The 26,406-nt window shown below is 40.6% G+C and overlaps 1 protein-coding gene across 7 annotated transcripts in view; it reads right to left on the reverse strand.

Annotated features, from left to right (window-relative positions):
* Nucleotides 1–26,406, reverse strand: part of SLC14A2 (solute carrier family 14 member 2) — a 459,857-nt gene that overhangs the window by 190,145 nt on the left and 243,306 nt on the right. For 6 of the 7 annotated variants that reach the window (XM_032603332.1, XM_032603327.1, XM_032603329.1 and 3 more), the window contains exon 3: nt 6,682–6,773. The gene's annotated coding sequence lies outside the window, so the exon portion shown is untranslated. Of the gene's footprint in view, nt 1–6,677; nt 6,774–26,406 lie in introns of all 7 variants that reach the window. The other variant, XM_032603331.1, reaches the window with a different exon arrangement.

Consider the following 26,406-nt stretch of genomic DNA (forward strand, 5'->3'; position numbering starts at 1 on the left):
GAAGCAACTTGGATTCATAAAGCCTGGGTCCAATTTTAGACTCTAACTTTGTGACTTAAGATAAGACACTCAAACTCTTTGATCTCAATTTATTCATCTCTACAAAAGGCATAATAATTCCCTCCCTGAGCTAGTTTTGTGAAATTCGAAAGAAATAACGCAGATGAAAGTACTTGGTAAAATATGAAGCCTTATAATAATCAGAAGGAGTTATTATTAGTGTTGTTGCTGATGTTTACATGTGAAAGAGGACTTACAGGAAGGCAGTGATGTTTAAAGTGTTGAAGTACTTTGCTCCCACCACTTGGATCAAGGCATGTAGGAGATTCAAACCCATTTTTTCTGTAAGTATGGTCGACCCAATACAGTACCTACACAGTCTTCTAGAAGATGCAGGACGTCTCTTTCTTAAATACCACTCCCTTTAGACTTTGCAGCTTGAATGTGTGAAGAAGTGGAGGTGGTTGGGAGTGCAAGATGTCCGTCTGCACAACAAGGCAGAGCTGCTCTGAGGCATGTGCTGGGCTCAGTACTGACTTGAGAAAGTAAGAGCCTCCAGGGTTCAAGGGTAGGAACACACTAGTCTTCGTACCCTTCTCACAGATACCATTTGGTAAAATGAACATAAAGCTCAGCCCCGATATTCTGTGAAAGGATTTCCCTTGGAGTGAGCATATGGTAGTGCCCCAGCATCTCTCTAACCCTTGCTACTCAGACAACTGGAACATCTTTTGCTCCTGTGCCAAAATCAGACTTGAGTTTGGGCCAAATGACATTCATGGGCTAGATGACATGAAACTGTAACCCGCCTGCTTAATCTAGATACAGCACGCCCTTTTCCTTGGTAATTGGGTTCTTGCCTTTTCCTCAGGTCTTGTGAAACAGAATTTCTTACCCATTCTCTAGCCACTTTCATGGCTAATGCTGGACTCTACTGTTTTCACCAACAGTCTCTGCCAGACGTTGCTGGAATCCTTCTAAGTCTATGTCAGTTTTACTACACTTGCCTTAGCATCTGACAGTGTCCACCTTTCTGCTGTGGTTTGGGCAGCATCCTGGATTTTTTACCTGGGTTTGGATCCTAGTCTCCAGAACTCATGATCTGTCTGCCTTTCCTCTGGGGTCCATACCATTCGTGACTGAATCTCATTCTTCTATCCGCATGAGACACCTGCCTGCTCTGGCTCCCATGTTGATGCAAAGTCAAGATTTAGGCTCTCCTTGCATACATCGTCTTGTTTAGCTTTAAACTGTAGATGAAGCATGTGACTCTTTTCTTTTTGATTTGTAAGTTCTGAGTCTAGGACCACTTTGTGGAATCTCTCAAACAGACCACAGCTGACTTTATTATTTTGTTTCAAATGTGGACGTAAAACTTAGGAATAGGTGTTCTAGTAGAAGCTGTGATTGTATATTTAGACTCTCCTTCATGAATAAAGGACAAATTCTGCCAGCTACTGGGAGTTTCCCCATCAGAAAAGAGCTGACCTGCCCAAGGTCACAACCCCTCCTTGGGGCAGCTTACATCCCATGACTGCTTGATGTAGTCACAGCAATCAGAGGGAAAAGAGTTTAAAGGTACAGCCCCTTATGACAACTCTGAAAGACCATTTCATTTTAGGGATCCCCATGAGGTCAGCTGAGGCTTTGTGACAAGCCTACAGCCCCTCCCTCTGCTCATTTCTGCCTCCTTCCCTTCCCCTGCAGGAGCTGACTCTTTGAACTCTCTTACTTCTTATGCACAAGTCTCCATCTCAAGTCAAATTCTCTGGAGACACTGCAGTATGTGCCCACAGTTATTTTCTTGCTCAACAAGCCAAACTCTCCATTGACTCACCACCTCCTTTCTCTGTAAATTCATCCTCCCTATGGTAGGAAACATAATGCCCATCCCCACACAAAGATGTCCACCCTAATCTCCAAGAACCTGTGAATGTGTTACCTTCTATGGTAAGAGAGACTTTGCAGGTGCGAGTAAGGTTACTGACCTTGAGATAGGGAGATTATCCTGGATTATTCAACTGGACCCAGTTTTATCACCTTAAAAGCAGAGAACCTTTCCTTACTGTGGTCAAGATGTGACGACAGAAAAAAATCAGGGAGATGGAACATTGTTGGCTTTGAAGGTGGAGGATGAGGCTACAAGCTAAGGAAAGCAGGCAGCTTCTAGAAGCTGGAAAGGGCAAGGAAATGGATCCTCCCAAGAGTCTCCAGAAAAGAGCACAGCACGCACCACTGACACTTTGTTTTAACCCAGTGAGACCCGTGTAAGACCTCTGACCTACAAAACTGTAAGATAATAAATTTGTGTTGCTTTAAGCCACTAAATTTGTGAAATGTGTTACAACAGGAAACTATTATAACCTTAGGGGTCATGTTAATAAATACTTGCTCACTTGTGTGGCCTTGTTGTGTACTTCACCTGTGTGAGCCTTAGTTCTCTCTGTAAAATGCTTAATTTGGGCCATATGCTTGCAAAACCCCTTCTAACTTGACATTTTATGGCCCTTAAGCCTAGATTCCCTACTTTGCAAAATTTATCTTTTCCTTCTAATGAGACATTGTTTGCTTGTCTATTTTTTTTAACATCTTTATTGGAGTATAATTGCTTTACAATGGTGTGTTAGTTTCTGCTTTATAACAAAGTGAATCAGTTATACATATACGTATGTTCCCATATCTCTTCCCTCCCACCCTCCCTATCCCACCCCTCTAGGTGGTCACAAAACACCGAGCTGATCTCCCCGTGCTATGCGGCTACTTCCCACCAGCTATCTATTTTACGTTTGGTAGTGTATATATGTCCATGTCACTCTCTCACTTTGTCACAGCTTACCCGTCCCCCTCCCCATATCCTCAAGTCCATGCCTCTAGTAGGTCTGTGTCTTTATTCCCGTCTTACCCCTAGGTTCTTCATGACTTTGTTTTTTTCTTAGATTCTATATATATGTGTTAGCATACGGTATTTGTTTTTCTCTTTCTGACTTACTTTACTCTGTATGACAGACTCTAGGTCCATCCACCTCACTACAAATAACTCACTTTCACTGCTTTTTATGGCTGAATAATATTCCATTGTATATATGTGCCACATCTTCTTTATCCATTCCTCTGTTGATGGATGCTTAGGTTGCTTCCATGTCCTGGTTGTTGTAAATAGAGCTGCAATGAACATATTGGTACATGACTCTTTTTGAATTATGGTTTTCTCAGGGTATATGCCCAGTAGTGGGATTGCTGGGTCATATGGTAGTTCTAGTTTTAGTTTTTTAAAGAACCTCCATACTGTTCTCCATAGTGGCTGTATCAATTTACATTCCCACCAACAGTGCAAGAGTGTTCCCTTTTCTCCACGCCCTCTCCAGCATTTATTGTTTCTAGATTTTTTGATGATGGCCATTCTGACCGGTCTAGTCTGTCTTCACACTGATTTCTAAATTTCTTCTTCCCATAACTCTTCATAACAATACGAAAAAGGCATCTCAGTTGGTGAACAATTTATGAACCAAACCTTGATGACCAGTGGATTTTGTCATTTTTCTCTCACTAGTGAACCTGCATGTGTAATTAAAATTTTTTTGTTTATGCTGAAAATTGTTCATTAAAAGTAGGTACCAAGCTTACAGGTGCAATCTAAGGTAGCTGTGTTCTAGCTGTTGGTAAAAGTTAACTCAGCCTTTAGGGAAATCCACCATTTTTAGAATTTAAAAAAATGTCCTTAGCCTGATTTTTGTTAGGAGTAAGTATAATAAAATGTGTCTGTAATTAAAATACTTATAAACCCACTAGACATAGTTGTTATGATGGAAAAAAACTGGACTCTAAAATGGGATAAAAATAAAACCTCACTTGGCCCCTTCAACCTCCTTGTGGGAAACCAATACAGTTGCCAGTTGATTAAGTGTTCTGTGTTAAGAAAAGCTGAGCTGACCTCAAAATAATAATGGTAATAGCACGGTGATAATGATGACTCTTTGCCGCATTTATCTAGCATGTTGTTTTTCAAAGCACTTTCTGTCTATTTAGTTGTTTGAGCCCCAAGTTCTCAGTATTTCCCTAAGAAAGTGGGGGAGGTGGAGAGGGCAGGCATCATCCACCTGATTGGACAGATGAAGGAGCCCTGTCTTACAGAGTCTAAATGACCCTCCTGTTGTCAGTGTCACAGCTGGCCTGGGCCTGGGGATGCTCTCTACACAAAGATCCAAGTCTACTATAGCTCACTCTTCCTGGCAGTTGGGTCACCCAAAGCAAGGTCAAACCCTGTCTCCAAGGACCTTATACTGCAAACCTAAGGCCACCAGAAACAGTTCTTTCTTTGCTCTCAATAGAAAGAATAAAGTCACTAAAAATTAGTCATTAAAGTTAGCTGCGGAAAGGCCAAAGAGTTGAATGGATGAGAAAGAAAATCCTAAGAAACCTAGAAGTGGATTCCAGGCTGTTACCCGTCTCATTGGGGTTGGTGATGCTGGCCGATGATGTGTCCACCTTTATCAGAGTGGAGGAAAAGCACACCTTCTGCCTCATTCCTGGCCCCACTCATGTTGCTTGGAGCAACTGCCAGGAGCCTTGCACATCATGGCCTCTGTAAAACGACATCACCAACACCATTGCTACTTGTTCCTACCCTCATCCCCCAACCCAGGTGCAATTAGATTGACTAACCTTGAAGGAGACAAGACAACTGAGGCCAGTGGTACAAAAAGGAAAAACCCTCAAAGGCATCCCCAACTCATCTGAACAATGAAGGGTGAGACTAGGTCTCCTCAATGATTCCAGTCATTCCAACAAGATCTCATGTTACATTTGGTGTAGTAGTATAATTTTGATCTAAAAAATCCGGGTTTGAGAGCCAACTGGTGTCTCTGACTGGGCTATAATGTGATCTTGGTGATTATCACTTAGGCTCCATGAGGCTCAGTTCTCTCACCAGTGAAATGGGTGGTAACAGTAAGTATCCTTTCCTATAACTCTATAAGGTTGTCATGGGAGAGAAATGTTATGACTTTATTGATGGTGCTATCATTGTAAGTGAAGCCTAGTACTAACAACGATATCACAAGAATCAGCAATTGTGGTAGTGCTGGGAAGGCACTTCTGAGATTATTCATCATGTAGGGATACTTGTTGGAGAAGTTGCTGGTGTTGAGAAAATGTGTACTGTGTCCTTTCTTGAATTAATTCATTGGGGCTTTACAAAGATCCTAAGAGCTAGACCATGTTATTTTCACATTACACAACAAAAATCTAAGGCAAAAAACTAAGAGGGACAGAACTGTGGTTTTAAAACTGTTATCTTGAGCCCTCAGTGGCTTCTGCAGCCTTCTAGTGTTGGCAGGCACACCTAGCACTTCCAGTATAGGACAACCTTGACCCTTTAGAGCCTTGTTACAGTGGCTTGTTGTGTGTCTTAATCATGAGAAGGAAGTATGGTTCGCATTAGAAGTTACTTCATATAAGGCAGAATGATCCACTATGCAAAGAGTCATTGATATGTCAACTAATCCCTGCTCTATGATTGATGCATGAATGCCCACTAAGAATATCTTCAGCAAGAACTTTCTAGCACTATGATTTTTCCTGACAGAGCCCATGCTGTGTGTTCTCCCACCACAAAGTGGAGTTTTGGGGAAGTGGCTGCCAGCCAGGAATTAACCCAAGGACTCTTTCATCAAGGTGAGGCCCATGTGACTAGTTCTCACCAATGGGATGTGATATGTGTCAATTGTAGGCCAAGGTGGGTAGGAAGTGGGTGTGCCATTCTCACTTTCTTCTTTCCTGTCAACCAGGTAGATGCAGAAGATCCAGCATAAACTTCAAAGACCCTAGAAGACGGTGAAGCCACAAGATAGGAGGCATCTCGGTTTCTGAATCATTGCTTTGACAAACTCTCATTTGGGTCTTATATTAGGGAACAATGAATCTATTCTGTTAAAGCACCAAGATTTGAGTGTTTTCTATTATACTAGCTATTGTACTATAGATTCCAGTGAAAAGGGATCCACCAGTACCTCAGACCTGGTCCCAGTCCCCTGCCATCTTGGAAACCATTGACTTCCTTCCCTGTGGACACCACATCACCCATCCTAAGCAGCTTTCTTTGTGCTCTATATAGTTGTAGAGCAGCTGGTCTGCTTGTCAAGAAACCAATAAATCTATGTTTGGCAAAACAGTAGTTTTCATCAGTAAGTGACCTTAAGATAACATTTACATTGCTGGAGACCTAATTCCAACCCTGAACCAGTGGCATCCCAACTCAGGCCCTCCTGGTGGCGTGAGGCAGGAAAACTAATGAAGTGTGGGGATTATTAATGACTTTATCTTCTCACTCACCCAGCCCCTCCCCCTTTTCAAACTTGCAAATATGTTCAGCAGTGTCAGATCTGTTCATCTATTTTTTACATGTAAATAGAACCTATCTCTTTAGAATTTTGCAGAGAAGATGGCTGCCACATGATCAAACTAGCTCGTATCTGGAAGCAACCAGACTTGAGCTGTTAAGACACAGGCTTGAGGGGAAAAAGATTTTCACAGGACCCGGCTCTTTTGGGTCAATCACAGTTCCCATTGGCCCTAGTGCCCTCAGAGGGGAAAAATAATTTTAGTTTTCCATGGTAGCATTACAGGTGGTAACAGCTGTTTTAGAAGACACAGAGACAACAACAAGTTCTAGAACGTACTCACAATTTCCTTGGTCACAGTGAGATTAATGGGTTTTGTAGAGAGTCTTGTGAACTTCTAATTAGTTGACTTCAAGCAGTAAGCAAGAAACAGTCCTGTAAAGATAGACAGTGGAGGTCAGAAACAAGAAGTCTAGAGAATTCAAATTGCTTTGTTTTTAAATTTAATAACATTTACTCTTTTTAAAATTGTAAGCAGTACACGTTCATTTTAGAAAATGTAGAAAATACACATTAGAAAAAAGATATAAAACTCTTCTGTGATCCCACTATCCAGACGTAACCACTATTAACCCACGGAACCCTTATAGGTTGCTTCATGAATATTTATATATATGGATATATATTTCTCTATTACTTTAGTTTACAAAACTGGTTTACTGCACATACTGTTTTGTGACCTGCCTTTTATTCATTGAATAAGATATGATGAACATCTTTTGCCAAAAAATAAACTTCAGCTGTATGGCAGACAACTCCTAAGATGGTCCCCAGTGATTCCTGCCCGCTGCGTCCTAACCGCTGTGTGATCCACTCCCCTGGAGTGTGGGCTGGACTTCTGACTTACTTCTAACTGGTAGAATACGGCACGAGTGATGGGATGTCAGTTCTGAGACAAGGTAACAAAAAGATTACTGGCTGCTGTCCTGCTCACCCTCTCCTGCTCTCTGGCTTGTTTACTGTGGGGAAACCACCTGTTATATTGTGAACCACCCTGCAGAAAGGAGGGCAGTGGAACTGAGTCAAGGAACTGAGGGAGACCTTCAACCAACAGTCTCAGAGGAACTCGTTCCTGCTAATACCCTCTGGAGTGAGCCTCCAAGTGGATCCTCTCCAAGTCAAGCCTTGAAGTGATTCAAACACCTTGACTGCAATCTTAGGAGAGGCCCTGAGTCAGAGGACCCAGTTCAGCTGTGCTCATAGACTCCTGACCTACAGAAACTCTGAGATAATATGTTTGCTGTTTAAAGCTGCTAAGTGCTGGGGTAATGCAGCCAGAGATAACTAATACAAAACACATAGTTTTTAGTAGTTGTTTAGTATTCTAGTGTAAGGTTTACTCAATCTTTTATTGCTGCACATTTGGTTATTTTATTTTAATTTATTTTGCTATTATAGACGTGGCTGCAATGAATGTCATTGTACCTAAATCTTGGTACACACCCTTCATTCTTTCCTGAAGATAAGTTCCTTGAAGTGGAATAGCTGGATTTTAAAGGATTTGCATCTTTTAAGTCTTTTTTTCTTTTTTTTAACATCTTTATTGGAGTATAATTGCTTTACAATGGTGTGTTAGTTTCTGCTTTATGACAAAGTGAATCAGTCATACATATACATATGTTCCCATATCTCTTCCCTCTTGCATCTCCCTCCCTCCCACCCTCCCTATCCCACCCCTCCAGGCAGTCACAAAGCACCGAACTGATCTCCCTGTGCTATGCGGCTGCTTCCCACTAGCTATCTATTTTACGTTTGGTAGTGTGCATATGACCATTCCACTCTCTCACTTTGTCACCGCTTACCCTTCCCCCTCCCCATATCCTCAAGTCCATTCTCTAGTAGGTCTGTGCCTTTATTCCTGTCTTACCCCTAGGTTCTTCATGACCTTTTTTTTTTCTTAGATTCCATATATACGTGTTAGCATACGGTATTTGTTTTTCTCTTTCTGACTTACTTCACTCTGTAAGTCTTTAAAGATGCTATTCCCAATTGCTTGCTGGTAGGGTTGCACCCATTTACACCTCTGCTGGCTGTAGCTTGGAGTGGCTGCTGGCCCACACCAAAGGGTTTATGTTTCTGAAGCATATTTTTGGTTAATTTCAACCACTCTGTCCTGAGCTGTGTCTCCATGCAAACCAGTTGGAAACAAAACCAAAATCAAAATAAAAAATCTGAGAATGAAGACTAAGTATGAATATTCAAAACTACTAGATAATTTGATGCTAAATTGTTTATTCAAAGTACTGTTGTTTTGAATTCAGTCAAATGAATTCAACCATCCTCAAATTATTATTCTTATTTTTCAGTGAGCACTGAACTTCTGAAAATGTGATAATGCTTATCTTCCTCAGGAACTTTGAGAAGGAAGACAATACTTGTTGAAGTCAATGTAACAATGGGCTATTTTGAAAATCTTAGTTTATTCAGTCACACAAAGGATTGTCAGTAAACTCAACTTTTTAAGTTAGCACCCTGGATGGACTGAATTCAAAAGACATATTTTTTTGGAAGCATTTTGCATACACAGATACCACCGCCATTTCCAAATTGCAACTTCACTGTTGGGAAAGAATAAATATTTTAATGAATGCTATATATTTTAACAGGCTCTGAACCCTGCGGTTGGTTTAAGCTAAGGGTGCAATTTCAGCCATCTAAGTAAGTAAATAAATGAGGAAGAAAATCCATGTTAATTGCAGTAATTTGCAGTAATTTCAAATTCTTAATTAAGAAATAAAATAGGATTCATTATTCATGCCTACTGTAGATGACATGCATAGATCACCATTACAACCCGATGCAAGACCTAAAGTTATTGCCATAAATGAAATAACAGAGGGAAACCACTGGTGCATTATGGGCTGAAATGTGCAAGCACAAAGAGGGAGGAGAGAGCACTGTGCAAAATGCCTGTCCTTCATACATGCCCTTCTTTCTGACTTGGGTATTGCATTATACCAAAGCATCTCCCCTGAACCTGGAGTCCTGTCTCTCCCTCCTACCTCTGGTCTAGGTTCTTCCCTCAACCTCACACAGAATTTCTCTGAGCCTGTATGGCAACCCTGCTAGAGTCAACTTTTCCCCAATTATCTGTCCCAGGTTGTTTGTGTGCCTGGACTTCAGGTCCCTGCCAGCCTCGTTCTACAAAGGTGGGAAGAAGAGAAGAACTTTCCTTATAACTAGAGGCATTCTGACTCACGCTGCCTTTTGATAATTAAGCATGAAATTAAACTAAGGAGAACATACAATTTATCACACAGAAATCACTTTTATCTGAGACAAATGCTTAGTTGGACAGGACACCAGATAAACTGGGACTGTTCCAGACAAAGATGCTTGGTGCCTGCAATGAAAACCTTACCCTAGGGGTAGGGTGGGGGTGGACATAGGTTTTCAGGCAGATAAGAAGGAATTCTGCTTTGGTGATGTGGGTTGTAGGGGTAATGTAAATGGACAACTCGAAAAAAGGACACTGATACAGTTGGCTGTGGGTAGAGATGGCTGGTCATTGTGCTTTCATTAGGAATACTAATATGGACTGTGGATGTGCCTCTTTCAGGCCCTCTCTCTCCTGCTGCCTACTCCTCTTTGCCCTGCAGGCTGGGATGGACTCCCCATAGGCAGTTGGCATGTCTGTTGACTCTATGTCTGCTGACAATTGCAGTCAGCTCAACAATGGAAAGGGTACAGAGCATGAGCCTGTTGGAGGAGTTTGAATGACTCAAGACAAAGGAAAATAAAGGGAAACAACCAGTGAAGATCTCCAAAAGGAATGAGGCATCTTGTCAGGGATTAAACCTGACATGTTTTGAGCAAGTAAGACAATTTTGGGTTTTACCTGTAGACCCAAGGAAAATCAGAAATTAGATTGGGAGCTTGAGATTGACATGTACACACTGCTATTTTTAAAATAGATAACCAAAATGGACCTACTGTATAGCACAGGGGACTCTGCTCAATACTCTATAATGACCTAAATGGGAAAATAATTTGAAAAAGGGTAGATACATGTATATGTATAACTAAATCACTTTGCGGTACATCTGAAACTAACACAACATTGTTAATCAACTATACTCCAATATAAAATAAAAATTTAAAAAAGAAATTAACACATATATTTCTCAGATGCCTATTATATTCCAAATGGGAAGACATAAGAATACTCTGAAACAGACTTCTTGTTCAAAGGGGCCTTATGAAGTAGATTCTTTCATAGTCAAAGTCTCCTCTCTTTTGAAAGGAAAACCAGAGAAAGACCTGGACTTGGGTAGCTCTACTTACTGAGCCAGTCTGGTCTTTTCTCAGATCTCACCCATGCTGAAGTCCCCCATGGAATTCACAAGGTCTGAAATGAGTGTCCATATCTCATGGTATTCCATTTCTCAAAGCATCCTTCCTCCCTGGCTACATTTGGATGGAGACCAGACCATTGTAGGACTTGGGGGCCCATTGATGTGGGAAATGTGATGATTATCTCCATTCCTTACCAAATGGAATCATTCTTCCTTTAGTTTTCTGATGATTTATAGTAAAAAAGATATGGAGCTTTTCCAATTTCAGAAGTAAGCCATGGAGAAACAAATTCAAAATGCATCCATAAAAGTAGAAGCTAGATACCAGACTAGAAAGAAAAAAAAAACCCATTATATAAAGTGTCCTATAGAATTCACTGTTTATTTGTGCTAGGTACCCTGACTTGGCTTAGTAGTGAGTAAGAGCAGGATGCTAAGAAGATGTAATGAAAGATGGGAGAAATGTGGGCAGGAGATCTCTGAGCCCTGAGAAACACCCTGGGAAATATACCTTGTTAATGCTATTTCAAGGAGGACTAGGAGAATTAGTTGCTGAAGTTCTTTTGAAGAGAGGCCTTAAATCATGTCTTAACAATTACATTTGAGAATGTTCATTCTTTTATTTGTTCATTTCACTTAACAAGGCTTTATTCAGCATCTTCTTTTTCCTAGATATAGTATTAGGTGCTGTAGAATCAAGGGGAACAAGACAGGGGTGTACAGCCTTACAGGGATTTCTACTTTTAAGATGGCAGTATTAAGTCAGCCCTGCCCACTTCTTTCTGAATTCATTCCAAAACAAGAGAAATGAAAAATAGAAATGCAAATTTCACCTTTGTTGAGGAAGGGTTGCCAAATTAAAGTTTCAACCAGGGGCAGGTGGATGTTGAAAGATGTCTGAAACCAAAGACCTTAAATGAGGTTGGCAGAGCTCAAATTTCATCAAAGAGGACAGAACCAACATCATCTTTTGAGGAGCAACTGGTCTACAGTGAATAGGCTGTCTATGAGAGCATCTCTGGACCCCATTTGGCTCCACTGAGGAGAAGGGGAGATGGTATAAACAAGAAAATACCTAGGTATGCCATCTCTGTAGGAAGTAGCCTGTTGGGGTGGGAGGCAGACTGGAGAAGATAGGTTCAATAATAACCAGTCTTGCAACTGCCAATCTCTTCTTTCTTCTGGAAAGAAGTAAAGGCTACATCAACATGTACACATATGCATACACACAACCCTGAGTATCATAAAGTGCATCCCTGTAAATGAGAGAGGCTCTCTGCTGGATGCTATCATAGCCTAGTCCCTGCCCCATAAACTCTACGCAAAACAGCTGGTTAAGAAAGAGCTCAACTCAGTCAAATATGAGTCAGAATAGAAAAGAAACTATCAGAAGAGCTCTACTAAGATACTGTAAGAAAAGAAGGTAATAATTAGAGAAAACAAATAGACAAAGAACATATACAAAATTGTATTGCCATAGAGCTAAAGGAAATTGTGCCAAATGAGCATAAGCAAACAAAAAATTAAAAAAAAAAAACTTCAATGATAAAGATCACTTATATAAAATAAGAGCTCAAGGAAGATGTGTCAAGACAACTGAGAGACAAAAAATGAGCTAGAGGGGCTTCCCTGGTGGTGCAGTGGTTGAGGGTCTGCCTGGGGATGCAGGGGACACGGGTTCGTGCCCTGGTCCGGGTAGATCCCACATGCCGCGGAGTGGCCGGGCCTGTGAGCCATGGCCGCTGGCCTGCATGTCCAGGGCCTGTGCTCCTCAACGGGAGAGGCCACAACAGTGAGAGGCCCGTATACTGCAAAAAAAAAAAAAAAAAAAAAAAAAAAATGAGCTAGAAGAGCTCAGGAAAGAAGTGGAAGGGAAGCAAAATCATCACAAAAATTAGGGAGCCATCAGAGGCAACAAAAAGGTAAACAGACACTGCTCAAAATACAAAAGTAGGATTAAGAATGTGATTGGTAAAGTCAGCAAAGCAAAATGGAAATGAGTTGTTAAAAAGGATCAGAAAAGGAACCTGATAGCTATGGAAGATGAAAGAGACAATAGACTTATTCATATGCATAAATAGACCAAACATTACTTGTTTTATGTTATCTTTTTACTAAAAGAAAGAAAAGAATAGAAAATATATTTGGAGAAATAGAATCACAAAACATTTTCCAGAAATAAGATATTTAAATCTACACACAAAGCAAAACCAAACCAAACTAAACCAAACTAAACCAAACAAAACCCCAAATGTAAACTATCTCAGGAAAAGATGATACAAAAATAATAACCGGGCTTCCCTGGTGGCGCAGTGGTTGAGAGTCTGCCTGCCGATGCAGGGGACACGGGTTCGTGCCCTGGTCCGGGAGGATCCCACATGCCGCGGAGTGGCTGGGCCCGTGAGCCATGGCCGCTGAGCCTGCTCATCCGGAGCCTGTGCTCCGCAACGGGAGAGGCCACAGCAGTGAGAGGCCCGCGTACCGGGAAAAAAAAAAAAAAAAAAAAAAAGTGCCATGAAAAATAATAACCTAAAAGGAAAAAAAAGACTCTTTTATCATCCAAACAAAGAACTGAAACAAACAAAATAAAATGAAACCAAAAACAAAAACAAAATTTCTTTTCTAAAGGGTGAAAATTAGGTTGGTTTCAGAGTTTTTCACAGCAACATTCCATGCTGGAAGACAGTGGAACATGCTTACGGTAACCTCATTAAGAATTAAATAAAAAACATCTATGGTCAAACTTTTATCCAAGTATAAATGCTGCACCAAATATCTAATAACCCAGAAAATGTGGTTACCAGGATCTTGTCTGGAGTAAACTATAAGCTGAACTTCAATCAATCAGTAGAAGGAGGATGGAAAAACTATGGCACAAGGATAGGTGCTGCATTTTTAACAATTTAGTTTAGGATTAAGACAAAAACAAACAAAACAACTGTGGCAATTATGGTTACATAAAACAATGTAAATTTTAATGAACTGTAATGCCATGAAAAACATGGAAACTGACAAAATTCAGAAGGTGAAGGGAGATACAAGGTGGGAGGTAGCCAAGGGCCAAAAGTTACCAATTAGGTCTAATGAATCAAGTAATACAGGGAACTGTATTTAAAATTGTGAGATTATAAGATTAGCAGAACTATCATGATCATCAACATCATCACCACCATCAACTAAAATTGGGTAGAATAGAAAAATGAAAAATGGGAGAAATATGTAAATTTCATCATTTTTTTTTCCAGGTTAGAGAATCTTTAGTTGTCAATAAGATGGTGATAGACAATAGCTACTAAGGATATACATGATTAAGTATATTATACTTAGTATTATAAAGATAACCACTTAAAGAATGAAAAATATTAAAAATTTCTTAACTATAACTATGAACCCCCACATAACCAAATTTAAAAACAAAACAAAACACAGGCCATAAGGTGAAATAAAAGCAGAAAGCATATAACGTTACAACTAAGTCCAAGCATACCTATCAAATGAAAAAATATAAATGGAAAAAATGTATCAATCCAAAGAAATAGATTCTTAGCTTAAATTACAAAGCAAAAAAGAAAATTGTATGCTGTGTACAAGAGACAAAACAAAATGACTGGAAAGTTGAAAATAAAAGGATGGGCAGAGGCCTAATGGGCAAAGGCAATCAAACAAACAAAAACAAAAACAAAAACTAGAGATCAACTTTAATATCAGACATATCAAACTAAGTTGAATTCAGTGCACAAAACAGTATAATGACACAAAGATGGGAACTTTATTGCAATCTACAGTACTGCTCTAAATATTATGAGTATTTACGCACCAAAGAATATAGCAGCAAGTTATTAAGCTGAAAGGCAAGACATATAAAATTAAAGGCAGAGACACATGAAAGGTAAAAGACTAATATAATTTCCTCAGTTCAAAGGAATTAGAGAATGCTGTTTTTTAATTCAAATATAGTTGACTTACAGCATTATATTAGTTTCAGGTGTACAGCACAGTGATTCAATGTTTTTACGGATTATTACAGATTATAATAGTAAAATCTTTTATAGTAACAGAGGTTGGACTAATGGCTATAATCTCCTGTGTTGTACAACATATCATCACTGCTTATCTATTTTATACATAGTCTCTTTTTTAAAAATTAATTAATTAATTTATGGCTGTTTGGGTCTTTGCTGCACCCGGACTTTCTCTAGCTGTGGCAAGTGGCGGCTATTCTTCATTGCGGTTCATTCTCTTGTTGCAGAGCACGAGCTCTAGGCATGCAGGCTTCAGTAGTTGTGGCATGCAGGCTCAGTAGTTGTGGCTCACAGGCTCTAGAGCTCAGGCTCAGTAGTTGTGGCACACGGGCTTAGTTACTCCTTGGTATGTGGGATCTTCCTGGACCAGGGATTGAACCTGTGTTCCCTGCATTGTCAGGCCGGTTCTTAACCACTGCACCACCAGGGAAGTCCCTGTACATAGTCTCTTAATCCCATACCCCTATCTTGCCCTCCCCCATCCTTTCCTTATTGGTAACCACCAGTTTGTTTTCTGTATCTGTGAGTCTGTTTCTGTTCTGCTATGTACATTCATATTTTTTATTTTTTAGATTCCACATATAGTATTTGTCTTTCTTGTTCTAACTTATTTCACTAGATTTAATACTCTTTAGGTCCATCCACATTGCTGCAGATGGCAAATTTCATTATTTTTTATGGATGAATAGTATTCCATGGTATATATGTACCACAATTTCTTTATGCATTTGTCTGTTGATAGACACTGGGTTGCTTCTATATCTTGGCTACTGTAAATAGTGTTGCTATGAACACTGGGTGCATGTATTCTTTCAAATTAGTGTTTTCTTTTTTCCAGGTATATACCCAGGAGTGGAATTGGTGGGTCTTACGGTAGTTCTATGTGTAGCTTTTTAAGGACCCTCCATATTGTTTTCCATAGTGGCTGCACCAATTTACATTCCCACCAACAGTGTACATGGGTTCCCTTTTCTCCACATCCTCTACAACATTTGTTATTTGTAGACCTTTTGATGATCACCATTCTGACAGGTGTGAGATAATCTCTCATTGTTTTGATTTGCATTTCCCTTAACAATTAGTGATGTTAAGCATCTTTTCATGTGCCTGTGAGCCATCTGTATGTTTTCTTTGAAAAAATGTCTCTTCAGTCTTCTGCTCTTTTTGATTGGATTGCTTTTTTTTATATTGAGTTGTAAATGTTGTTTATATATTTTGGATATTAACCCCTTGTCAGTCATATCATTTGTAAATATTTTCTCCCATTCTGTACATTATCTTTTCATTTTGTTGGTGGTTTCCTTTGCTGTTCAAAAGCTTTTAAGCTTAATTAGGTCCCATTTGCTTATTTTTGCTTTTATTCCAAATAATATTGCGGTTTTATGTCAAAGAATGTTCTGCCTATGTTCTCGGCTAAGAGTTTTATGGTTTCAAGTCTTACATTTAGGTCTTTAAACCATTTTGCATTTATTTTGGTATAAGGTGTAAGGAAATGTTCTAATTTCAGTCTTTTACATGTGTCTGTCCAGTTTGCCCAGCTCCACTTATTGAAGAGACTGTCTTTTCACCATTGTATATTCTTGCCTCCTTTGTTATAGATTAATTGACTATAAGCACATGGGTTTAATTCTGGGCTCTCTATTCTGTTCCACTTGTCCATGTGTCTGTTTTTGTTACAGTACCATGCTGTTTTGATTTATGTAGCTCCGTGTATAGTCTGAAGTCTGAGAGGGTGATACCTCCAGCTTTGTTCTTTTTTCTCAAGATTGCTTTGGCAATTCAGGGTCTTTTCTGGTTTTATATATATTTTAGGATTATTTGTTCTAGTTCTGTGAAAAATATCATGGGCATTTTGGTAGGGATTGCATTAAATCTGTAGATTGCTTTCGGTAGTATGTCCATTTTAACAATATTAATTCTTCCAATCTGAGTGCATGGAATATCTTTCCATTTCTTTGTATAATCTTTAGTTTCCTTCATCAGTGTTTTATAGTTTTTAGAGTATATGTCCTTTGCCTTCTTGGTTACGTTTGTTCCTAGGTATTTTATTCTTTTTGAGGTGATTTTTAAATAAGATTGTTTTGTTACTTTACCTTTCTGATAGTTTATTATTAGTGTACAGAAAAGCAACAGATTTCTGTATATTAATCTTGTATCCTAAAATTTTACTGAATTCATTTATTAGTTCTAATAGCTTTTTTGGTGGAGACTTTAGAATTTTCTATATAAAGTACCATGTCACCTTCAGATAGTGACAGTTTTACTTCTTCCCTACAAGTCTGGATGTGTTTTATTTCTTTTTCTTGTCTGTTTGCTGTGGCTAGGACTTTCAAGTGGTGAGAGTGGGTATCCTTGTCTTGTTCCTGAATTTAGAGGAGAGGCTTTCAGCTTTTCACTGTTAAGTATGATATTAGCTGTGGGTTTGTTGTCAATGGCCTTTATTATGCTGATATATGTTCCCCTGTATCACTTTGATGAGAATTTTTATCATGAAAGGATGTTGAATATTGTCAAATGCTTTTTTGGTATATTGAGATGATCATGTGATTTTTATTCTTCTTTTTGTTAATGTGGTGTATCACATTGATTTGTGAATATTGAACTATGCTGGCATCCCTGGAATAAATCCAACTTGATCATGGAGTATGATCCTTTTTATATATTGTTGGATTCAGTTTGTTAATATTTTGTTGAGGATTTTGCATCTATATTCATCAAAGATATTGACTTGGAATTTCCTTTTTTTCTGTCTTTATCTGGTTTTGGCATCAGGGTAATGGTTTTTTCATAGAATGAATTTGGGAGTGTTCCATCCTCTTCAGTTTTTTGGAATAGTTTGAGAAGAATAGGTATTAGCTCTTCTTTATATGTTTGGTAGAATTGCCTCGTGAAGCCAGGTGGTACTGGACTTTTGTTTGCTGAGTTTTTTTAAAAATTATAAATTAAATTTCACTACTAGTGATTGGTCTGTTAAATTTTCTGTTTCTTCTTGATTCAATCTTGGAAGATTGTATGTTTCTAGAAATTTGTCCATTTTTTCCATGTTGTCCAATTTGTAATATTCTCTTATGATTTTTTTGTTATTGTATCTCTGCTTTCATTTCTTATTTTATTTATTTGGGTTCTCTCTCTTTTCTTCTTGGTGAGCCTGGCTAAAGGTTTATCAATTTTGCTTATCTTTTCAAAAAACCCAGGTCTTGGTTTCATTGATCTTTTCAATTTTTTTGTCTCTATTTTATTTCCTCTCTGATTATTATTTCCTTTCTTCTGCTGACTTTGGGCTTTGCTTGATCTTCTTTTTCTAATTTCCTCAGGTGGTAGGTTAGGTTGTCTATTTGAGATTTTTCTTGTTCTTGAGGAAGGCCCGTATCACTATAAACATCTGTCTTAGAACTGCTTTTGCTGCATCCCGTAGATTTTGGAATGTTGCGCTTCCTTTTTCATTTGTCTTGAGATATTTTCTGATTTCCTCTTTGATTTCTTCATTGACCCATTGGGTTTTTTAAATTATTTTGTAAATTTATTTATTTAATTTTATTTTCTTGGCGGTGTTGGGTCTTTGTTGCTGCACGTGGGCTTTCTCCTGTTGCAGGAAGTGGGGGCTACTCTTTGTTGCGGTGCATGTTCTTCTCATTGCAGTGGCTTCTCTTGTTGCAGAGCATGGGCTCTAGGCATGCAGGCTTCAGTAGTTGTAACATGCGGGCTAAGTAGTTGTGGCTCATGGGCTCTAGAGTGCAGGTTCAGTAGTTGTGGTGCCCAGGCTTAGTTGCTCCGTGGCATGTGGGATCGTCTCAGACCAGGGATCAAACCTGTGTCCTCTGTATTGGCAAGTGGATTCTTAACCACTGTGTCCCCAGGGAAATCCTGACCCATTGATTTTTTAGTATAATATTGTTTAGTCTCCACATGTATGTTCTTTTCCCACTTTTCTTTCTGTAATTGATTTCTAATTTCATATCACTGTGGTCAGAAGAAAGCTTAATATAATTTGTGTTCTCTTAAATTTGTTAGGACTTGTTTTGTGGCCTAGCATGTGATCTATTCTGGAGAAAGTTCCATGTACACTTGAAAAGAATGTATTCTTCTGTTTTGTGCATATAATATTCTATAGATATCTATTAAGTTTAACTGCTCTATTTTGTCACTTAAGACTGCTGTTGCCTTATTGACTTTCTGTCTGATGATCTGGCCATTGATGTAAATGGGGTGTTAACGTTCCATATTATTATTGTATTTTTGTCAATTTTTCCCTTTATATCTGCTAGTATTTGCTTTATATGTATATGTGTTCCTGTACTGGGTGCATATATGTTAATGAGCGTTAAATCCTCTTCTTGTATTGATCCTTTTATAATGCTCTTCTTTGTCTTTTGTTATAGCCTTTGTTTTACAGTGTATTTTGCCTGATATGAGCATTGCTACCACTACTTTCTTGTCATTTCCATTTGTATGAAATATCTTTTTCTTTTTCTACCCTCTCACTTTCAGTCAGTGTGAACTTTTAGCTCTGAAATGAGTCTCTTGTAGGCAGCATATAGAAGGATCTCTTTTTTTCTTTAACCCAGTTAAAAAAGACACCCTATGTCTTTTTTTTTTTGCGATACGCGGACCTCTCACTGTTGTGGCCTCTCCCGTAGCGGAGTGCAGGCTCCGGACGTGTAGCCTCAGTGGCCATGACTCACAGGCCCAGCCACTCCATGGCATGTGGAATCCTCCTGGACCAGGGCAAGAACCCGTGTCCCCCGCATTGGCAGGCGAACTCTCAACCACTGTGCCACCAGGGAAGCCCCACCCTATGTCTTTTGATTGGAGCCCATTGATTGGAGTCCATTGACATTAAAGTAATCATTTATAGATTTGTACTTATTGGCATTTTATTACTTGTTTTCTGGTTGTTTTGTAGTTCTTCCCTGTTTATTTCTACTTTTTATTTCTTGCCTTGTGGTTTGATAATTTTCTTTAGTAGTAAGCTTATGTTCCTTTCTTTTTAGTTTTTGTGTGTCAATTGCAGGTTTTTGATTTGTGGTTACCCTGGGGTTCATATATGTTGATCTATAATTATATCTGCCTGTTTTAAACTAGTAGTCATTTAGGTACAAACACATCCTAAAAGATCTACATTTTTACTCCCCTCTCTCACATTCTGCCATATTTTACATCTTCATTCTTATCCCTTAATATTTTATTGTAGATAGGTGATTTTATAACTTTTTGGTCTTTTAATCTCCCTACTGGATTTTTAAGTGGTTGCTCCTCAGTCCCTACTATATATTTGCCTTTCCTAGTGACATTTTCCATTTCCTATAGAATCTTACTCCTTTTCCCCTTAGAGAAGACCCTTTAAATTTCTTTTAAGACAGATTTAGTACAAATGAACTCTTTTAGTTTTTGTTTGCCTGAGAAGTTCTTGATCTTTTTTTCAGTTCTAAATAATAATCTTGCTGGTTAGAGTGCCCTAAGTTGCCAGTTTTTCCCTTTCAGCTCATTGAATACATTATGCCACTCCCTTCTGGCCTGCGATCGTCTTATGTAAATTCCCTTGTATGTGACTCTTTGTTTTTCTCTTGCTGCCTTCATAATTCTCTCTTTATCTTTAACTTCTGCTACTTTAATTATGATGTGTCTTGGTGTGGATCTGTTTAAGTTCATTTGTTTGGGACCCTCTATGCTTCCTATACCTGGATATCTGTTTCCTTCTTCAGGTTTGGGAAGTTTTCAGCCATAATTTCCTCAAATACATTTTTGATCCACTTCTCTCTCCTCCTTCTGGGACCCCTATAATCTGAACATTGGTACACTTAATGTTATTCCAGAGATCTCTTAAATTGCTTTTACTTTTAAAAATTTGTTTCTCTTTTTGCTGTTCTCATTGGGTGATTTCCATTATTCTATCTTCTAAATCACTTATGCCTTCTTCTGTATCAATTAGTCAGCTATTCATTTCTTCTAGTGTTTTTTTTTTATTTCAGTTATTGAATTTTTCATTTCTGATTGGGTCCTTTTATATTTTCTTGTTCCTTGTTAAAATTTTCACTGTTTTCATCTATTGTTTTCCATAATTCAGCTAAGATTTTTATTTCCAATGCTTTGAATTCTTTATATGGTAAATTGTTTATTTCTGTTTAATTATTTATTTTTTCAGGGTTTTTCTCTTGCTCTTTCAGTTGAGAGCAGTTTTTCTCCCTTTTCATTTTGCTTTAACATTTTCTGTCTCTATGAATTCAGGTGAAACAGTTACCTATTGTCATCTTGAATGGTTGTTCTTATGTGTGGACATCGCTATACAGACTGTGTGTGCCCAATGCCTTTGGTGGGAGAGTTGGATTTGACATGACACAAGTCACATCTTTCCTCAGGGTGTGCTGACAGCTATCACCTTGGTGGGGGGTGGGGCTGGAGATGGAGGGGCTAAAGCTGGAACTGGGTGTGAGGCAGGACTTCCCCTCTGCTCAGTGGCCATCACCACCCTATCAGGGGTGGGGTCTGATCCCAAGCTGTCTCTGTTTCCTTGAAGTGTGTGTTTTCCCCTCTCCCAGCACCAGGACCCTTGCCCCACAGCAAAGGAGTGCTGAAACAAGGGGGGCTCAGGCAGGCCCTCTGCTTGTGTCAGCCACAGAAAAAGGCCAAGGTTTCTCCAGTGTGCTGCCTGTGCAGGTGCCCACAATTGTTTCCCTGACTATGCTCAGAGGAAGACTTGGGCAGCATTAGGTGCAAGTCCCTGTTGACCCCCAGAGCAGATCACTGCCCCCAGCCTCTGCTGTCCATGCCCTGTTGTGGAGACGTATCACAGGGCAGGCTGGGCCTGCCTGGACTCTCAGGGTATACCAGGGCATAAACTGTGGTTGAGGGGCTGCTGCCAGAGTTCTGGGCTGCTTCTAATGCTCTGCTTGAGCAAGTACCAACAGTGGCTACTGCTACCCCAGCCAGGCTCTGCCCTAGGGCTAGGTCGCCTCTGTGTCCACAGCAGAGTCTTCTCTTTGGTCGTGGCTGCCCCACATTCAGTGCCGTTCTGTGACACAGAGTGAGTGGGGCGAGCATTTGCTCAGCTTGGGCTGGGGTACATGAGAAGGCATACACCCAAGTGATGCCTGGCAGCCACCCATGTGATGCCTGGCAGTCACTAGGGCAGACTTCAATCAGAGAATGCTTTAAGTCACATTACACTTCTCTTGGGATTATCTATCCTTTTCAACTCCTTCTATTTGTACAAATAGCTACAAGAAAATTTGACAAAATCTCTGTCCTGCTATAGCTCCCCTTACACACTGCATAAAGGCCAAGTTACTCTGTGCTCTGGACCCTGCCTAAGTCTCCAGTCTTCTACTCTTCCTGTGTTCAGAGACATCCCCACAACTGGGAGTTCTCTTTTCCACACCTCCTTGCCTTTGTTTCAGCCCATGCTGTTTCTTTTCTCTTGAATGCTCTTTACTCCAGCTGATACAGGCGGAGGTAAACTTTAAGACTTCATGATCACGCCATTTTTCTGGGACACGTTCTTCGCCTCCAACCCCTGCCAGGCACAGGACACAGTTAGTGCACACTGAACCCTCACTGTGACTAACCCAGTTCTTTAGGACTGAGGCAACTGAGATATCTTTACTCCATATCATCCCTCATTCTTCATATGCAATTAGGTACTAAGTCCTGCCATCTCTTTCCCTATTATTTTTCATTCCCTCTGTAACACCCAGCCATCACTCCCTGCACTCCTGAGCACCTCTTCTCTGAGTATTTTGCCACCAGCCTTATCCCTCCTGCTGATTCAGCATTCTGCGCCTGTACCCATTATTCTAAAGCACCACTTTGTCAAGCTAGCTCCTTTGCCCCAAGGTCTCCAATAGGCTCCCTTTCTTTTACAGTCAATTCCTTCAATTGATGTCGAAGCTTTCTGCAACTGGACATGATGCCCTTCCAAAATGGTTGTCCATCACTCCCATCTCATACACTGTTTCAGCCACACCAACAATCCCTCCAACGATTCCATGCACACATGCTATCACTGTGGCCTTGAGGCATGCACCTTAATTAACTTCCTCACCTTCTCTCCCCTTTCTTTGCCTACACATCCAAATCCTGCTTCAAGAACAACTGCAAGGGAAACCTACCTGGCCCACTAGCCCATGATCTCTACTCCGAACTCTTTTGATATTTATTACCAACACCCAGCTTGGTTTTATCATAATTTGTGCTATGAATTGCATTTATTTGGACATGTTTATCTCATTTGATAGACAGTAAGCCTCAGGAATGATATCTTGTGCTTTTTCTACATTGTCCTTGACATCCTGCAAGGAACCAAGAGTATAGTAGGTGCTCAGCAATCATATATGCTTTTTAAAACATACAGAATCTGTTGCTTCTGTCTGTGTCTTTTAGCAGGATGCCAGCTCACCTGAGTCCTAAGCCTTAAACAGCCTCCTTCACTGCCCCCTCCCTTGCAGGATTATAGTGACCCAATTTCTAACTGTCACTTTCTAATTATTCACCTAGCCTAATTAATTAAAATAGAGTTGTTTAATATTTTAAAAACTGCTTCCCTATCCATCATCTCAGTGGACCTCCACATGATACTGTGCCATATGCAAGATGGGGATTGTCAGTTCATTTTACAAACAAGGAAGTAAAGTGAGTGCATCACTGGTGCAAGTGAGGCCAGACCCCCAGTTTCTGTTTCCAGTCCTATATTCATTTCTTTTTGTTTGTTTGTTTTTTTGCGATATGCGGGCCTCTCACTGCTGTGGCCTCTCTCGTTGCGGAGCACAGGCTCTGGACGCGCAGGCCCAGCGGCCATGGCTCATGGGCCCAGCCGCTCCGCGGCATGTGGGTTCCTTCCGGACTGGGGCACGAACCCGTGTCTCCTGTATCAGCAGGCGGACTCCCAACCACTGCACCACCAGGGAAGCCCAGTCCTATATTCTTTATATCAGAGAAAGCTGTGTCTCTACCTTAGGTTTCTAGAACTTCTCTCTGGAAGTATGAGTATGTATTTTAAAACATTGACTTTTATTGAAATGTTTCTTTATTTTGCTTTTGCTTTCTCCTTCCTTGTGAAGATACTGCCCTCTCCCCTGACAGTAAGCGTTCTTTTTCTTTCCTGAATGATGGCCCCACTCCATCTCCTTTGGTTTTCTTCGCCTGAGTTTCCACTTAGCCCTGCCACCCACTGGAGAACCATTCTGGCTTAATGCCTCCTGCATCCTTTCAAATTGTTCTTGTTCCTCAGCTTGGGATTTCCTGCAGGGCTGGCCTTCTCAGCTAATGAAGAGTGTCTAGCTGAAGGCACTGTTCCTGACCAACTTTCCCAGTCCTGCTGGGAGGTGGGGGTGGTAGCTGGTGGGAGAGGAAGTGGGAGTCCTGCCTTGATACTCTGGGCTTGCAGGCAGGAGGCTCTGTTCATGCAGCTATGGAACTTGCAGGTACCTGGTTTTGTTCTGAATGATCCCACTCTCCCCACCCCTGCACTGTATCTTTAAAATTTTCCACTTTATCTTCTTCCAAGAGAGTTCATTCACATTGTATTTTTTCTTTTTCTAAATTGTTCAATGGTATCACTTTATCTTTCATGGGGGTGGAGCGGGAGAGTGGTACTTATGCCCCAGACTAATTGAGTAACAGTGACATTTTATTATGTATTTTGGAGAGATGCTGGGGTCATCCCTCAATATAACTGTCCATTAAAAAAAGTGGGTTTTGGGCTTCCCTGGTGGTGCAGTGGTTGAGAGTCCGCCTGCCGATGCAGGGGACACGGGTTCGTGCCCCAGTCCAGGAAGATCCTACATGCCGCGGAGCGGCTGGGCCCATGAGCCATGACCGCTGAGCCTGCGTGTCCGGAGCCTGTGCTCCACAACGGGAGAGGCCACAACAGTGAGAGGCCCGCGTACCAAAAAAAAAAAAAAAAAAAAAAAAAAAAAGTGGGTTTTAAGTTGTCACAATCCTAGTAGCAGATATCTATTATTTTTATTCCCTTTCCTGTCTCTACTAGCCTTAAAGGGGAACAGGTAACCAGCCTGGTTGCATCATAGAACCTCATCTTCTTGGCTATCAGATTGGCCCAAGGGGTGCCCATGTGACCCAAGCTAGGCCAGCCAGAGCCCTTCCCTAGGAATTTCCAAGTGGAGCTGGACAGAGGAAGCCGACTTTCCTATCTGGCTATTGAATCATCAGGATGTGAAGCTGTAGGGGCTAACGCCAAATCCTCAACAACAGCCAATTTGAGGAAATGACATAACATCCACAGAGAAATGTAAATAGAGATAGAGGGATGGGTGGAATTAAAATCCCCAAATCCAGTTATTCATGAAGCCAGCTCCCACCCCTGGTTTTCCTGGAGTTGGCTACATGAGCCTATAAATCACCTTTTACTGCTCAAGCCAATTTAATTTGTTAATTGCAACCAAGAGAGTCCTGCTAATATAATCCCTTCTGTCTGTAACTTCTCCTATCAGAAGTCCCTGGCTGTGCTGCCCAAGACCAAGTATCTTTACAATGTAGCACTGGGGTCTACTAGGGGGTTGATTCCTATCTGCTTATGAACCATAAAAGTCCTGTCCACATGGCCACTGTACGATCATTGGTAGATAAGGCATAAAATGCATGTGATCCTGCAAGAATGAGAGTCCCACGAGGCAGGGAACTCTGCCTGCCTTGTTCACTGATGTGCCCATCTGTCTGCACAGGGCCAAGCATGCCCTGGGTGCTTGATGAATATTTGTTGAGTGAAAGAATCAGGGAATGTGACCATGCATTCTTTCACAGGGTCATGTAGAGGGCTAGGCTGCCTCTCCTTCTTCCCAGACATCTTCTGTCACTGCCCACTTCAACTGAATTTAACCCTCCCCTCAGTGCAACCTCAACTTACCCGCCTAGCTTCATCTCTTATGCTTCCCTGCTTGTTCAAAGTAGGAGATAAGTTACCCCAACTACAGCCTATTTCTGCAGCCTCTGTGCCTTTGCCTGGGCAATTCCATCCATCTGAAAGCCACCTTCTCTCTGACTTCACAATCTCATGTTTTGAATTCACACCTCAAGGCCTGGCTCAGAAGGAACTCATGCTGTGTGGCAGGCCTTGTCGCGCCTGGGGATCCTCAGCACATTCTTTCAGCCTTCATCTTCAGCAACTCATATTAATAAGAGCTACTAATGAACACACCATCTATCCCCCAGTAGGTGCCAGGCCCTTGAGTGCAGCTCTCCTGTCTCTCTTTGTCATTGTCCGTCGTCTTTTCCTTCTGCCCCCTCTTCACCTCCACCCACCACCACCATACTTTCCCACCAACCAAGTTCTAGCATAGTCTCACCAAAGTGGATGGCCAGGGAATATTATCATACATGAGTAAGTCTGTGCACCTTGGTGCAAACCAGTAAGGTCTGGCCTCACTGGGACAAGCACGTGAAATCACGCTGCAGGGCTCATTTGCAAAGTGGGGTTAAAAAATGACAGACTTTATCATGGTATGGCTGACAAAATTCACAGCTTGTGAAAAGTTCTTAGCCCAACACCTGGCCCACAATTAAGTGCTCAATAAATGCTAGTCATTGTCCTTGCTGATAGGTTTTAGGTATCTAGAAAGCTAGGAGGATACATTTCTTTCCATTTCCTATCCAGTCAAGGTCTCTGTTATTTACAGTCTGACAATAATCTCCATTTCCTGCCTAGCAATGTAGCTTCCAACACATCTACCCGCTTCAAGG

This window comes from Phocoena sinus, chromosome 14 (genome assembly GCF_008692025.1).
Source record: "Phocoena sinus isolate mPhoSin1 chromosome 14, mPhoSin1.pri, whole genome shotgun sequence".
NCBI classification, from domain to species: domain Eukaryota; kingdom Metazoa; phylum Chordata; class Mammalia; order Artiodactyla; family Phocoenidae; genus Phocoena; species Phocoena sinus.